The sequence below is a fragment of the Oryx dammah genome, unplaced genomic scaffold, assembly GCF_014754425.2.
Source record: "Oryx dammah isolate SB20612 unplaced genomic scaffold, SCBI_Odam_1.1 HiC_scaffold_24, whole genome shotgun sequence".
Classification (NCBI taxonomy): domain Eukaryota; kingdom Metazoa; phylum Chordata; class Mammalia; order Artiodactyla; family Bovidae; genus Oryx; species Oryx dammah.
This window is the reverse complement of record NW_024070208.1, coordinates 75,054,896-75,069,032: the sequence shown is the minus strand read 5'-3', so window position 1 is coordinate 75,069,032 and position 14,137 is coordinate 75,054,896. Positions and strand designations below refer to the sequence as shown.

The window sequence follows — 14,137 nt, the reverse complement described above, 5'->3', positions numbered from 1 at the left end:
TAAATCTCTCAAAATTTGGAAAGCATTTTACATCATCTGCTAGCTTCCAGAGCTGCTCTGGAGAAGTCAGATGCCAATCTTTGCTGTGATGCCTTGTATCTTATTACAAGACACAGCCCTACTGTTGTGTGGTGGGTGTGGAGCCGAGGGAAACTGGGGTGTAAATCAGGGAGACATGAGCAGCCACATGGGCAACAAACGGTATGAATCATTCCAAAGTTGGAGACCCTCAGCTTTGAGCTACGTACATGTATTTGGCCCTCCCTAAGTGGAAGCACTTACAGACTAGGTAAACGGGAGCAGAAATTATGTTTCCCCAGATCCTCTGCCCTACATGATTCCTGGTAGAGTTAACCAAAAGAGGGCCTTCTAAGATACTCAGAAAGCAAGAGCGAAGCAGCAGCCAATACTTCCAGGTTATTACCGTAAAGTAAGGAGCAGTTTCCGAAAAGACCACGTGTCCTCAACCTCCACTCTGCATCCAGCTTGTTCTTCCCAACTGCTGGCCCTACTCACCACCAGCAACCCCAGGTCCACCCCCAGACACTTGGCTGCAGACTCACAGATGTGGGAGTTGTCTGGAGCAATTGCTTCTCGCTCAGCTATCCATGAGAACCTTCTTCTAATTCCTATCTGGCAGTTAGCCAGGCTTGGCTTCTCACCTGTCACGGCTCCTCCAACCTGTCCCAAGTTGTCTACCAACACTTCAGGCAGACTCGTGTAATCACTCTTTCTCTGACAGTACCTACAGCCACCGATGAAGGTGAGTATGTACTACGGGAAGGGAAAATCCCAGAATTTTCAGGCACTACTTCTAGCTCTGAATTGACACTAATTCCTAGAAACACAAAGTGCTATTGTGTTCTCTCATTAAAGAAGTCTTATGGAAGTGTACTTCCTTGACTGAACCTATACTGGTACACCAGTGAGAAGGTGAGAAGTCATGCATAACTCTGTTGAGTGAAGAAGGGGTGGACTGTGGCAGAGACTGCTAGTTGTCCCCTAATACCCATCTTTCTATTGCTTCTTTTTTTTTTTTTCATCCAACAAGAAGCCGTAACTTTATTAATGATAGAAACAGTACAAATTTCAAACCCAGCTGCAGTTACTCTTTTGAAACACCAAAAAAAAGGTCCTCTTTTCAGATGGTTACATTGTTAATTCCATAATAGCATTTACAATATCATTACTGTTGTTCTTTAGGGCTCGGACTGCCTTTGCTCTCGACACATTTGCTTGTGACATGACCAATTCTACGTCCTTAACTTCCACACCTGTTTCATCAACCTCTTCTTCTTCACTCTCCTCTTGTACAGTTGGAGTCTGTGTGTTTTCTTGGATGTTTGAGACAGCTTACCTTGAACTTTGAATTTCTCAGCAGCTGCTAACTGTGCTTGCTGAGATAAATCCTCAATCTTGGCTTCCCCAAAAACAATGTAGGTATCTGAAGCTGGGCTCTTGTACACATCTGGTTTTGTGATGACAAAAAGGATATTCTTAGATTTCCGGATAGTGACTCTAGTAACCCCTGTAACCTGTCGAAGACCCAGCTTGGACATAGCCTTCCGTGCCTTCTTTTCACTCCGGCTCTGTTTTGCTTTACTGACTGGTTCTTCATCAATTTCAGCTGCTGCTGCCAGCTGAGCTTGTTGTGTGGTTGCCTGTGTAGAATCCTGTTCCTCAAGCTCTGGGACTGATTCATCACTATCAGATTCTGTTCCAGACCCTGTCTCAGCCTGGGCCTGTGGCAACTCCTGCTCTGTAGCAGGGACGGTTTCTGTGGCTTCACCGGGCATTTTGTGTGGGGAACGCGGAACCAAGGCAGAAAGAGAGCGAGCGAGCGAGAGCTCTATTGCTTCTTTAGTCAAAGAACTCTCACGGTTTTAGCTGGGCACATGGCCTTCGGGTAAGAACTACATTTGCCAACCTCCACCACAGCAAGAGGTCTCCAAGGTGGCTCAGCAGTAAAGAATCTGCCCGCCAATGCAGGACACGCAGGTTTGCACCTGAGGTGAGGAAGATCCCCTCGAGTAGGAAATGGCACCCACTCCAGTATTCTTCCCTGGGAAATCCCATGGACAGAGGAGCCTGGCAGGCTACAGGCCATGAGGCCACAAAGAGTTGAATGCGACTTAGCCAAGCAACAACAATCACAGCAAGAGTGGGTAGCTTACTAACTTTTGGCCAAGGGGATGTAAGCAGAAGGGGTGTGGGCAACCTCTGGGTTGTGTCCCTAAAGGGAAGAGACATGCCTTCCACTCTCCCTTCTCCTCTTCTCAGTTTGCCAGACAGTGGGCATAAGGTGGGGGTGAACCTGTCCTCTTAAATGCTAAGAAGGAAGTCAGGTGTTGAGGAAGACAAAACTATATCCAAGGAGCTCCCTAGGTACTGACCCTGGAGCTGCCATGTCAGCCCTGGAATGTCTGCTCAGACTTTTATGCAAAGGAGAAAAACACTGTATCGTATGTAAATTACTGCGTTTTGTTTTGCCTTTGTTACAGTAGCCAAGTGTGCACCCTAACCAATAGAACACAACTCTCATGTCCTGGCCCTCTCCATTTAAAATTATAGAGTGTACTCAACAACAAAAATAAAAATAAAAAAATGAAATACAAGACCTAAGTAGGCATTTATGCAGAAAAGACATACAGATGGCCAATAGGCACATGAAAAGATGCTCATCACTGATACTTAGTAGAGAAATGCAAATAAAACTACAATGAGATATACTGGTCAGAATGGCCACTGTCAAAAAGCAAGTAATAAATGCTGGAGAGGGTATGAAGAAAAGGGAAGCCCCCACCCACCACACACACTGTTGCTAGAATATAAATTGGTGCAGCCACTATGGAGAACAGTATGAAGGTTCCTTAAAAAACTAACAATATAGCCACCATGTGATCCAGCAGTGCCACTTTTGGGTATATATTCAAAGGAAATGAAAACAGAAAATTGAAGAGATATCTGCACTCTCATGTTCCTTGACGCATTATTCACAACAGCCAAGAGGCAGAAACAACCTAAGTGTCTATCAACAAAGGAATGGATAAAGATACGGTATATAAACAGAAATAACCCCACACAGAGAGGGACAAGTACAACGTGGTATCACTTCTATGTGGACTCTAAAAAATAAGAAAAAATGTCAAAGTCATAGAAACATAGCAGAAAAGTATTTGCCAGGGAAAGAGACTGGTAACAGGGTGCAAACTTTCAGCAATAAGATGAGAATCTAATGTAAATCGTAGTGATTGTAGTTGATAACATTTTGTAATTGAAATTTGCTAAGCGAATAGAATTTAATTGTTCTTACCACACAAAAAAGTTATATATATATATATGAGGTAATGGATGTGTTGTTAATTACCTAAATGGGCAGAAATCCTTTCACAATATATGTGAAAGTGAAAGTGTTAGTCACACAGTCATGTCTGACTCTTTGCAACCCCACCGACTATAGCCCATCAGGCTCCTCTGTCCACAGGATTCTCCAGGTAAGAACACTGGAGTGTTACCATTTCTTTCTCCAGGGGATCTTCCTGACTCAGGGATCGAATTTCACCACCCAGATGACCTTCAATCCTTAGGCTAAAGGACAAATAGAATTCTCAACTCTAGTTAAAACTTTTAGAAACTCTTGTACTTGCTTGGCCTCAACTGTTTTGTTGACCTTTTGTCTTAATAACAATGAAGTCAGTCCCATAGACAGGACTGACTCTGAACCTAGGGCATCTTATCTACCTAGGAATATTGCCCCAGTTATAGACTCTGCCTTATTATAGGCTAATACAGCCAAATATTGCAAATGACTCATGTGATACTCAGTTTTGAAATTTTCTTTAATTATGCTAAAGTATATTCAACATAAAATTAACCATGTTAACCATTTTAAGTGGACAGTTCAGTGGCATTAAGTACAATGACACTGTACAACCATTACCACCTTCCATCTCTAGAATATCTTTCATTTTGAAAAACTGAAACTTAAAAAACAATTAAAAACCAATTCCTCCCCTCCCCCTCCCCCACCAGCCCCTAGCACCCCCCATTCTACTCTGTCCCTATGAATTTGACTACATATCTCATGTAAGTGGAATCAATACACAGTTGTATCAACCAGATGCGAGTAGCTTTTCCAAAATATCCTTCAGAACAACCCTATCCACTCTTTAAAACTGAGGCTTCATCTTCTGAAAGAGACATCCAAAAAAGATTGCCCTTGATGGCAATGGAAAGAACGTTACAGGCACTATTAATAAGTAACATAGCAGTTAAACCCTGCAGCCTCTACCCTTCCATCTTTGTTTCTTAAGTAAAGAGAAATCAGCCCCTCTTGAATCAAGAAGACTCTTCCTGCCAGAGACCTCAACCTGAGAGTTTTTAGGAATCTCCCAGCAGCAGAAAACAGCCTCCACTGAAGACTATCAACAAACGAATGACCATGTGAAAGAGACAGCCCCAGACATGAAAAGTTAGGGAACTGGTGCTATACACCATCACACTTCAATCTGTATGCAAGTTTCCTTAATTTTCCTAAATATTTTCCTTCACCTTTGTTGGCTTAAGGTTCTGAATTGTTGGGAAACAGCTCATTATCTGTAAGCAATGGTTAGCTAAAGCCAGATAGCACCAGCTTAAGAAAATCAATTGTTAAACTGTCAGGAATCTTGCCAGACTGATGTTAAATTCCTGGTAGCCTGAAATCAGCCTGTGGAAATATTAACACAATGGAAATCAGAAAACACTACAAATCATGGCCCCAGTCACTCCCACTCTCCCAGAGAATCTCCTGTTAAACATTTACTAACACACCACTGCCTCAGTTCAGTTCAGTTACTTAGTCGTGTCCAACTCTTTTTGACCCCATGGACTGCGTTCCCTGTCCATCACCAACTCCCAGAGCTTACTCAAACTCATGTCCATTGAGTCGGTGATGCCAACCAACCATCTCATCCTCTGTCGTCCTCTTCTCCTCCTGCCCTCAGTCTTTCCCAGCATCAGGGTCTTTTCAAGTGAGTCAGCTTTCCCCATCAGATGGCCACAGTATTGGAGTTTCAGCTTCAACATCAGTCCCTCCAATGAACACCCAGGACTGATCTCCTTTAGGATGGACTGGTTGGATCTCTTTGCAGTCCAAGGGACTCTCAAGAGTCTTCTCCAACACCACAGTTTAAAAGCATCAATTCTTCAGTGCTCAGCTTTCTTTATGGTCCAACTCTCACATCCATACAGGACTACTGGAAAAACCATAGCTTTGACTAGATGGACCTTTGTTGGCAAAGTAATGTCTCTGCTTTTTAATATGCTGTCTATGTTGGTCGTAACTTTCCTTCCAAGGAGTAAGCGTCTTTTAATTTCATGGCTGCAGTTACCAACTGCAGTGATTTTGGAGCCCAAAAAACTCTTTATCATATTGTACTGCTGCTGCTGCTAAGTCGCTTCAGTCGTGTCCGACTCTGTGCGACCCCATAGACGGCAGCCCACCAGGCTCCCCCGTCCCTGGGATTCTCCAGGCAAGAACACTGGAGTGGGTTGCCATTGCCTTCTCCAATGCATGAAAGTGAAAAGTGAAAGTGAAGTTGCTCAGTCGTGTCGGACTCTTCGCAACCCCATGGACTGCAGCCCACCAGGCTCCCCCGTCCCTGGGATTCTCCAGGCAAGAGCACTGGAGTGGGTTGCCATTGCCTTCTCCAGTCATATTATACTAGAAAGGGAGATTCCTGAATCCACTTATGGACCTTTAAGAGGTGCTAGTCTTAATAACTAAAATTTCATGGTAGTTTAGTTGCTAAGTCGTGTCCTACTCTTTGCAACCCCATGGACTGTAGCCCACCAGCTACTCTGTCCATGGAATTACCCAAGCAAGAATACTGGAGTGAGTTGCCATTTCCTTCTCCAGGGGATCTTCCTGACCCAGGGATCGAACCTGAGTCTCCTGAATTGGCAGGAGGATTCTTTATTGCTGAGCCACCAGGGAAGGCCCAAACTTGCACAGTAATGGGGTTTTCACAAAGCAGCAGCTTGTGGGTCAGATTTCTGTTTTTCAGTGTGATCTGGCTATCGTCCATCTGTATGTTTGGCCTCTCTCACTTCTCAACGTTTTCACTTTCTCTTCAAATCTTCTCATTTCTCCTTATTCCTCCTTAATATTTGTCTTTTCTCAGAACTCAATAAAGACTGGAAAAGAGGCATGTGAAATGTGATCAAGGTTCAGTGTGTAACATTTTCTTCGTTCACATCAAGCTCTCAGTAACTCTTGTCTTAAATAAAGGATGGAGAATTGGGGAAATTTTGTGATCCAGAATGCACAGTAAAGTTTGTTCTCATGTATTTGTTGCTGTTCAGTCACTGAGTCATGTCTGACTCTGCCACCCCATGGACTACAGCACGCCAGGCTTCCTTGTCCTTATTATCTCCCAGAGTTTGCTCAAACTCATGTCCATTGAGTCTGTTCGCCCCCTTCTCCTCATGCCCTCAATCTTTCCAAACATCAGGGTCTTTTTCAGTGAGTTGGTTCTTCACATCAGGTGGCCAAAGTATTGGAGCTTCAGCTTCGGTATTAGTCCTTCCAATGAATACTCAGGTTTTATTTCCTTTAGGATTGCCTGGTTTGATCTCCCTGATGTCCAAGGGACTCTCAAGACTCTTCTCCAACACCACAGTTCGAAAGCATCAATTCTTTGGCACTCAGCCTTCTTTATGGTCCAACTGTCACATCTGTACATGACTACTGGAAAAACCATAGCTACTCAGACCTTTGTTGGCAAAGTGATGTCTCTGTTTTTTAATACACTCTCTAGGTTTGTCATAGCTTTTCTTCCAAAGAGCAAGCATCTTTGAATTTCATGGCTGCAGTCACAGTGATTTCAGAGCCCAAAAAAATAAAGTCTCTCACTGATTCCATTTTTTTCCCCATCTATTTGTCATGAAGTGATGGGATCAGATGCCATGATCTTAGTTTTTTGAATGTTGAGTTTTAAGCCAGCTTTTTCACTCTCCTCTTTCACCTTCATCAAGAAGCTCTTTAGTTCCTCTTCACTTTCTGCCATTAGGGTGTGTCCTCTGCATATCTGAGGTTACTGACATTTCTCCTGGCAATCTTGATCCCAGCTTGAGATCCATCCAGTCTGGCAACTGGCATGATGTACTCTGCATAGAAGTTAGATAAGCAGGGTGACAATATACAGCCTTGACGTACTCCTTTCCCAATTTTGAACCAGTCTCTTGCTTCCTGACCTGCATACAGATTTCTCAGAAGGCAGGTAAGGTGGTCTGGTATTCCCATCTCTTTAAGAATTATCCACAGTTGTTGTGATCCACAAAGTCAAAGGCTTTAGTGTAGTCAATGAAGCAGAAATAGATGTTTTTCTGGAATTCCCTTGCTTTTTCTATGATCCAAAGATTTTTCTATGACCCAATGGATCATGAGATTTGTTCTCATGAACAAATAATAAAAAATAAAATAAAATTTTAAATAAATGAAGTATGAAACAGATGGTGTATATTCTGGGGTTCTCTCTCCTTTACACACCTTAGGAGACTGGCACATCACTTAAGCTTAACCCTGAGCTCTTTTGTTTTACATCTAGCTCATGATTTCTCTACTATGAATTCATTCACTGGCACTGGACCAAAGGGGTTTCCCTGATGGCTCGGCTTGTAAAGAATCCGCCTCCAATGCAGGAGACCCTGGTTCGATTCCTGGTTGGGAAGATCTGCTGGAGAAAGGATAGGCTACCCAATCCTGTATTCTTGGGCTTCCCTTGTGGCTCAGCTGGTAAAGAATCTGCCCAAAATGCAGGAGGTTTGATCCCTGGGTTGGGAAGATCTCCTGGAAAAGGGAAAGGCTACCCACTCCAGTATTCTGGCCTGGAGAATTCCATGGACTATACAGTCCATGCGGTTGCAAAGAGTCGGACACAACTGAGTGACTTCACTCGCTGAACCAAACCTGACAAGTGACTCGAGGTGAACACTTACTTCCCATGAAAATTTTGGCTGAAAACTAGCTCTTAATTCCTTTTATATCTTGTTTGGCTCCAAAGCAGAATATTTCTCAGTGGAGATAGATGGGAAATGCAGACCATTTCTCAGTCTCGCCTGCAGAAGGCAGGTATCACTGCTTGTCAGCACAAGCCTGCACAACTCAGCACCAGCCTAGGCATTTAATTTCTGTCATTAAAAACTAACATTCCCACAACTGGGAATGATCCCAATTGTCCGTTTCTAGGCACAAGTTGCCCTTACTCTAAGCATGTAAATGTATCAATCTGCTGGATTTAAATTACAATAGAAAAGCTTCTTTCATGTCTAGGTTATAAAGAGATGGACATTTTTTTTTCTTAAACTTATATTTTCATTTTTTTACACTGAAATAACTCATCTATTTGGAATATATTTTAATGAAAATTAAAGGGAATGTAGGGCTTCCCAGGTGGCTCAGTGGTAAAGAATCTACCTGCCAACACAGGTGATGCAAGAGACATAGGTTCGAATGCTGGGTCAGGAAGAACCCCTGAAGTAGGAAATGGCAACCCACTCCAGTGTTATTACCTGAAAACCCATGGACAGAGGAGTCTGGTGGACTACAGTCCATGAGGTTGCAAAGGATCAGACACAACTGAGCAACTGAGCACACACACATATACGTATAAAGGGAATGTAAATCCAAGTACATCTATTTTTCCAAATGGCTCTCCAGTCATGTTGACACCATTTTCAACTTTTTAAGTTAATCTCTTTCCTCAATGATATAAGATGCTACCTTTGTCAAATGCTAACTTTCCATAGGTACTTGGAACTATTTCCACTGGTTTATCTATCTAGCCAGGCATCAACACCACAGTTTGAATTAGAGGGTCTTTACAGTATTTTTTAATATGGAGTAAAGGCAGCCCCCTCTCATTGCTCTTCCTTTTGAAGACTTAAAAGTGTATGAGTGTGTGTGTGTGGGTGCATGCTAAGTTCCTTCAGTTCTGTCTGACTCTTTGCAACCCTATGGACAGTAGCTCCATCAGGCTCCTTTCTCCATGGGATTCTCCAGGCAAGAATACTGGAATGGGCTACCATGCCCTCCTCTAGGGGATCTTCCTGACCCAGGGATCGAACCTGCGTCTCCTGCGACTCCGGCACTACAGGCAGATTCTTTACCACTGAGCCACCAGGGAAGCCCCTTTCATAGGTACTCCTGAGCAGGAATGATACTAATAAATTCCTAATTTATTTTTCCATTTGAAATTTAGGATCCAGTGCCGGGAAAATTTTTGCTAGTATCTTTTTGGGGAATTACATTAAATTTATATACTGACCTCAGGAGGTTTGACCACTTATGATGTTAAATGGTTCTAAGAACAAGGAATGTGTTTTTTATTTTTGTTGAACCCTACTTTTGTGATCATTCAAGACTGCTTCAAAACCTTCCTCATATAGCATTTGTGCATAATCTTTCAAAGCACAGTGACCCCGTTCTGTGTGACTAGGTCGGTTGACTATGATGAATCATATCAGCAACTCGTCTCTATGAGGACAGGTGAGGAAGTGGACTGACAGAAAGGGCAACAGAAGAACAAACATCTTCTATGTCCTACTTTCCCTGATCTTAGTTCCATGAACCCCCCTGAAGATCTGCGTATGTGTGTATCGCTGGCTATACGATTATGCAGCACTCACTCAAACGCTGTCTTTAGTAAGCTTTACTGGACAATGTGGCTGAGCACAAAGCACAACGGGAAATAGACGAGAGTGAATTTTTGGATCTAGTGTATAACAGAGCTTTGGAGTTGGACCATTTTATACTCCATTCAGAGACTTCCATTTTATACTCCATTCAGAGACTTCTAAAGAATACCTCTTCTGCCCAATGAGCTGATTCCAGCAAGAATCAAAGGAGAAATACCAAGCATCAGGAAAGTGGTTTCCCAAAGGTGAAAGCAGGACTTCTCTGACACTGCCAGCTGTCTCTCTGTGAGAGATAGCTGAACTCCAGGGTAACTCCAGGCCTGCTTTAAAACCTAACAGCATAACAGAGTATATAAAATAAGGAAATATAGGAGGAAAGGAAAAACTCAATTTCTTTCCTCAAACCCTTCCAGCTCCTCTTTAGCTCAGAGAACAAAGGGGCTTATTTTGTAGGACCAAAAGCAATCTTGTGTTAGTGTGTTCAGCCCTCTCTTTGTTGGCACCATCATCTTAGCTGCCATGGGTCCCTTGAGTGTCCCACGGGTTGGCAAAATAAAAGGCCTCCTCTTCCATAAGGTTTCCCTTGCTTTGAATCTTTCCTAAGAGCCTTATTCCATCTTATTCCATCTTAAAATGTACCAGAACATCCATAAAATGGGGAACTCTGTACCTGTACAAAGGTATGAAGAAGACTCCCTGGTGGTCCAGTGGTTAAGAATTTGCCTGCCAGTACAGGGCACATGCATTCGGCCCCAGCTGGGGAAGATTCCACATGCTGTGGGGCAACAAAGCCCGTGCACCACAGCTACTCTAGGCGCCCCAGAGCCTGTGCTCCACAACAAGAGAAGCCACTGTGATGAGAGGCCCGCACACCACAGTGAAGAGCAGGCCTCACCTGGTACAAGAGAAAGCGTGCGCACAGCAACAAAGACCCGACACAGCCAAAAATAAATAAATAAAAATGTTTCAGAAAATCTCTATATACAACAGAGAAACAATTGCCAGGATGTATCGTTGAGAGGGAAAAATCCAGGTAGATAAACTATGCACAATTTGTCAGCATTTATCCAAGAAAAACAATTGTAGATATAGATACAAGCATGTGTGCACACTCAGTCATGTCCGACTCTTTGCGACCCCATGGACTAGCCCGCCAGGCTCCCCTGTCCATGGGATTTTCCAGGCAAGAATCCTGGAGTGGGTTGCCACTTCCTGCTCCAGGGGATCTTCCCGATCCAGGGATCGAACCCGAGTAGCCTACACTGGTAGGCGGATTCTTTACCACTGAGCCACCTGGGAAGCCCAGATACACATACACAGATAACATTTATATGAAAAACAAACAATAGAGACGGCCCACCACCCTTGCCCCTGCTCCCGCCAGCCTGGCTGGCACATGCCTAGAGATCCTGTAGGTCCACGGCACCATGTGTGGCATTCGGACTCTCTTTGGTTGTGATGACTATTCCTCTGGTCAGTGTCTGACCGATAGGAAAACTGCACACGAAGGTCCAGATGCACTTCATCCTTAGAATGGCAATGGCTATACCAGCTGCTTCTTTGGATTTCACTGGTTGGCAGTAGTTGAGCAACTGTTTGGAAAGCAGCTAATCTGAGCAATGAAATATCCTTAATTGTAGGTTTATTACGACGGTGAGATCTTTCACCACAAGGAAATAAAACACCATTTTAAATTTGATCACTGGACCAAAGCAGATAGTGAGATAATCCTTTATCTTTATGGCAAAGGAGGAACTGAGCAGACAATTTGTATGTTAAATGGGTTGTACACATTTATTTTTTTGGATACTACCAATAAGAAAGTGTTGCTAGGCAGAGAGACACCTGTGCAGTCAGATCTTTCTTTATGGCCACAACAGAAGTTGGATTTGGGGCTGTGTGTTCAGAAGCTAAAGGTCTTGCTAGTTTGAAGCACTCCACAACTCCTTTTTCAAAGTGGAGCCTTTTTTTCCCAGCACACAATACAGTTTTGGATTTAAAGCCAAATGGCAAAGTTGCATCAGTAGAGATGAACTTCGGCCTGCCCTTTATAACAGCGTGGAGAGACTGTTATCAGATTTTGAAATAGAAATTATGAAGAGAGGTGAGGTGAACTGGAGACAGCGAGTGTGGACAACTCTTTCAAGGACTTTCGCAATAAAGTAGAGTGAGAAACACAACAGAAATATTACAGCATGTATGGGTATGCATATACTATGAATGATCCAGAAGACAGGGGAAAACTGATGATGCAAGAGACAGGAAACAGTGCTGACAACTGAAACTCAAACAATGTATACCTGCTATGATTCCACTGGAATACAGTAACTAATGCTAGTCTAGGGAAGTGAATTTATTCACGTTATTTTTTTCTGCTTCATATACAGGCATACTTCTGGATCCTTTGTGACAACGCTACTAAGAAGCATTTGATGACAGAAGGACTGGATGCTTTTAATCAGGAGACTTGGATCCCAGATTCTCTGCTGCTGCCACCCTGCTGCAGCAGCTAAAAGGTGCCCAGTAGAGTATGCTCCAGATATCAGCAACTTGCCTGGAAGACAGTCTCAATTTACTGGCTGCTAAAAGGTGGCAAATCATACGGGAGGAAACATCATGAAGTCCTTTTTAACTCTGAGTAAGGCACGCAGATCCTGGACAAAGTACTGTTTTATTTGGAAACTTATGACATTACAGCAGTCCATGCTTCTGTAGACATGAACTGAGATATTGAACTTCCAAGTACCTTTGGAAGAGCACAGATGCCATAGTGATCTTCTCTGGAGAAGGTTCAGACAGACTTACACAGGGATACGTATATTTTCAAAAAAAAATTTCTGCGAAAGAAAGCCAAGAAACAGAGTAAGAGATGTCTGAAGGAACTCTGTTTGTCTTATGTTCTACACACAGATCAAACTACTGCTGCCCACTTGCCTTGAACTGAAGATCCCATTCCTGGATCATTCGTTTCCTTCCTATCACTTGTCTCTGCTGCCAGAAATGAGAATACCAAAGAAAAGGATAGGAAATATTTCCTGAGAGGGATATTTAAGGACTCTAGCCTGATATATAGAGAGATTCCCTGGTGACCAAAATCAGCCTTCAGCAATACAATAACCTCGGTGAAGAATTTCTGGTTTGGGGGCTTCCCTAGTGGTCCAGTGGTTATGAATCTTCACGCCAATATGGGGAACAAAGTTTTGATCCCTGCTCCCGGGAGATCCTGCAAGCCTAGGAGCAACTAAGCCCATGCGTTGCAACTGCTGAGCCCATGTGCTGCAATTACTGAAACCCATGCACCTAGAGCCTCTGCTCTGCAGCCAGAGAAGCGACTACCACGAGAAGCCCAAGCACCACAATGAAGAGTAGCTCCTGCTCACTGCAACTAGAGAAAGCCCGTGCACAGCAACGAAGACCCACTACAACTAAAAAAATAAATAAATAAAATCTTTTAAAAAAAAAGAGAAAGAGAGAGAGAATTTCTGGTTTAGGTTTTTACAAAAATACACTGAACATGAGGTTGATGATGCAGTGGATGGCTACTGCAGGACAGATGTGTCCCTTCAGTCCTCCTAAGACTAAAGACAGCCATTGCTACCCTCAGATCATTGGATGCCACTACCCAGGCCAGCCTGAGAGGCTGATAAATTCCTGGATGCCAAAGCAGATCAATGCCACTGACCTTTCTGCCTGTACCTTGACCTAGTCACAAGTCAGCTGACAAAGCTTAGGTGCTCTCTAAGATGTAGAAAATTCTGAAAGAGATGGGAATATCAGACCACCTGACATGCCTCTTGAAAAACCTGTATGCAGGTCAAGAAGCAACAGTTAAAACTGGACATGGAACAACAGACTGGTTCCAAATAGGAAAAGTAGTATGTCAAGGCTGTATATTGTCACCCTGCTTATTTAACTTCTATGCAGAGTACTTCATGAGAAACGCTGGGCTGGAGGAAGCACAAGCTGGAATCAAGATTGCCAGGAGAAATATCACAGATGACACCACCCTTATGGCAGAAAGTAAAGAAGAAATAAGAGCCTCTTGATGAAAGTGAAAGGATAGTGAAAAAGTTGGCTTAAAGCTCAACATTCAGAAAACCAGGATCACAGCATCCGGTCCCATCACTTCATGGCAAATAGATGGGGAAACAGTGGCTGACTTTATTTTTCTAGGCTCCAAAATCACTGTGGATGGTGATTGCAGCCATGAGATTACTCCTTGGAAGTAAAGTTATGGCCAACCTAGACAGCATATTAAAAAGCAGAGAGATTACTTTGCCAACAAAGGTCCATCTAGTCAAGGCTATAGTTTTTCCAGTAGTCATGTATGGATGTGAGAATTGGACTATAAAGAAAGCTGAGTGCCAAAGAATTGATGCTTTTGAACTGTGGTGTTGGAGAAGACTCTTGAGAGTCCCTTGGACTGCAAGGAGATCCAACCAGTCCATCCTAAAGGAGA

The 14,137-nt window shown here is 43.3% G+C and overlaps 2 pseudogenes; one reads left to right on the top strand and one right to left on the bottom strand.

The window, feature by feature from the left end:
• Nucleotides 1-1,041: 1,041 nt before the first annotated feature.
• LOC120883344 lies at nt 1,042-1,841 on the bottom strand (annotated as a pseudogene).
• A 9,264-nt stretch (nt 1,842-11,105) lies between these two features.
• Nucleotides 11,106-13,449, top strand: LOC120883248 (annotated as a pseudogene).
• Nucleotides 13,450-14,137: the final 688 nt, after the last annotated feature.